Below are 3,363 nucleotides of genomic sequence, written 5' to 3'. Positions count from 1 at the left end.
CCCTAGTATCCCAGTCTGCAAATAAGAGTCATGTTTTTCATTTTAATCCGTCCACAAATATGAATTTCGATTCAGTTTTACTAGTAGTGGTAATAGGGTCCCACATTTTATTCACATTTAAATTTCGTGATCATTTTAACTCATTAATTTACCTTATACTTATTCCGGGAGGCGCAAGTGCAGCCACCCCAACAAAATGGCAAAGCTCAAAGCTGAACTTAAGAATGTTGTTGGAGATAAAAGCATTGTGGAAGGATCCGACATCTCCAAACCCACAATCAATGAAGTGTTGCGATTTCACCCTGTTGCGCCTCTATTGGACACACAAGTAAATGGTCCAACAACACAAAGGTAATTGTCAACTTTTGGGCAATTACAAGAGATCCAAGCATATGGAAGAATCCTGAATCATAAGGATGAAACAAAATACAGGTAATGTGTTAAATAGATAGGCTAGGAAGCACATAATTAGTAAGTACTCCATTTGGGTTTTAAATTTTATATGTGAAAAGAAGAGAAGTGGAGTATATGTTAAGGATGATGAAGGTTAATCATCAAAAACACATGCAACCAAAAACAAACACACACACACACCAAATCGCGCCAGCAACACTGTAGCAAGAAAAGAAAGATGGGCGATAGGGAGATGAAGATCGACATGACTTTCGAAGCGATTCTGGCTTCAAGAAAAAGGAAGCTTGGGTCAGATATGGCAAAGGGCTCAAATCATCAAGAAGATGGTGGTGGTAATCCCAGAAATCTGGAGTTGATTCGCCTACTTAAGGATGATGGAAATGAGGGGCTCTTGGGCACGTCTAATGAAGAAGCAGATGCTGGAAATCCCATCTTGCATCCTCTTCAAGAAGATGATATCGGTAATCCTAGAAACCCTAGTTTATTTGATAATGGAGAAAGGGGGAGTTGGGCATGTCTAATCAATAAGAAGATGGTGAAAACAAATCTTGCTTCCCCTTTTCTAGAAAAGGGCTGTTGGGAACAAAAAGTGAAGAGGATGTTGGAAACCCAAAGGCTTCTCTTCAGGTGCAAGATGATGCTTATGGCAATCCTAGTCCACTTGTTCTATTTGATGATGGAGAAAAGGGGCGGTCGAGCATGTCTAATCAAGAACAAGATGGTGGAAGCCCAATCTTGCTTCCCCTTTTCGACGATGGTGGAGAAAAGGGGATGCTGGGAACAAAAAGTGAAGAAGAAGATGCAAGAAAGACTTCTCTTCAAGTTCAAGATTATGCTTCTGGTAATCTTACAACCCCTATTTTGCATCCCTTTTCCTTTAATGATCAAAACATTTGGGTCTTCTTCTCAACCCAGTTAATATTGGAATATTAATAGATAAACTTAATTTTGTAACGGAAATATCTACATGTTACGTAAAATTGTCTGGAATTAGACATGAGAAAATATCTAAATATTTTAGTAGAATTCTTTAGAATATACTCTCTCCGTCCCTAAATTTTGTCACACTTTAACCGGGCACAACTTTTTAAGAAGTGTAATGAAAAGTGAGTTGAAAAAGTTAATCAAGAGTGGGTCATACTTTTATATATTAGTTTTATAATAAAATGTGGTTGTAATGAGTTAATTGAATATAGGGTCACTAATAAAAATTGTAAAAAGTGCAATGTGACAAAATTTAAGGGGCGGAAGGAGTACTAATTATCTAAAAATATTTAGATTTTTATAGAAAAAAAACTAGATATTTATAATATAAAAGAATGAAATAGAGAATTCTAGAATAGAAAGTGGATGCCTATAAATCATGGAGAAATGATCATTTTGTACAACTTGAGAAGTTTGAGAAAAAGAGTTTCTTATTTTTCTCACTTCACATCTTCTAACCATTTCCCATAATATTCCATCTATTGTCTTCTCAAATATTTCCTCCAAACTAAAATATCTCATCCAACATATTGTATCTTATATTCCAATAATCAATACATTCAACAAGATGTTCCAATTCAGCCGGCTGATAAGAATACAATCTAATGCTTACCAAAGAGCTCAGTGCTCGTGATGTCAATCTTGACGTCAGTCTAATGGTCATCGCGAGGCCGACTCCTAAAAATTGACCAATACTTTAACCGCCGAGAAAAGAGAGAAAGTTGAAACCGTATATTAAGTGTTGTCGTGGCTGATCAGATAGGGCTACGTATACGTTGGGGTTGAGAAAGCATGGCAATTACCTAAATCTCGGTATGGAATGAGGATTGCTGACTCTATCAAATCAACTTAAGAAATAAGAAAAGAGATGTGGTGCACACGGGGTGGGCTTCCAGAAAAAATGGTCTCTTTTATTTAGTTCGATATGTTTGATGTAATAGTTATATGTTGTTGCTTTCCCTCTTCTTTTACTTATGGTGTAGTTCTGGTGTAGTTCGATTTTAATGTAATCATAACGTGATGTGACTTTCCTTTTTTCTTATTTGTGGTGTGATATCAAATGTTTTATATCAAAGGTTGTCCCTCGTCCCCATCGTATTTTACATATTTCCTTTTTAATGTATTTTTAAAAAATTATAATAAATAATTAACATGAAAAAATAATAAATAATTAGAAGAGAGTTACACTTAAACTATGGTTGGATCGGTACTGTATACCGTACTGAATATGGGCATACCGCGATATCGTACCGAAAAGTACAGTATGAGAAAACATGATACGTATCTTGCCGATTTTTTCCGGTATAAATGCGGTATACCGAAAATGCGGTATATGAAAAATATGAAAACCGGTTACCGTACCGACATTTCGGTATACCGTACTGTGCTGCGTTATACCATGGTAATACGGTATGCCGTGATATACCGCAAATCATACCTATTTGATATATAAAAATATAAAATATTGAAAATAACATTTTATCTTAAATATAATATTATAAATATATAAATATGTTAAATATATATAATTATTAACGGTATATACCGCAAAATTACACTATATACCGTAATTGCGGTATGATGCGGTATACCGCGGTATATACAAAATTCATACCTTTGTCGTACATAAATCTGTCGGTAAGGTATTATATCGTACCGAAAAGTGCGGCATACCGAAAATTTGGTATTTTTCGGTATTTTTCAATACGGTAAGTGCAGTATTTTGATATTTCGGTATATTTTGTCAGCCCTGACTTAAACAAACCTAAACATTTTTTTTCAAATTTTGTTAATAAATGGATAAAGTAAAATTATTTATACTAAATAGATTTGAGTTTAGTGTAATAGTTGAAAAATAGATTTAATTTTCATACAAACGGTTAAAAATGCTTTTACAAGACGTACAATTATATAAACCTGGGCAATTTTCATTGATTTAATTTTGAGGAAAGATTCTTTTTGCAT

The sequence above is a fragment of the Salvia splendens genome, chromosome 14, assembly GCF_004379255.2.
Source record: "Salvia splendens isolate huo1 chromosome 14, SspV2, whole genome shotgun sequence".
Classification (NCBI taxonomy): Eukaryota; Viridiplantae; Streptophyta; class Magnoliopsida; order Lamiales; family Lamiaceae; genus Salvia; species Salvia splendens.
This window is presented reverse-complemented; position numbering follows the sequence as displayed.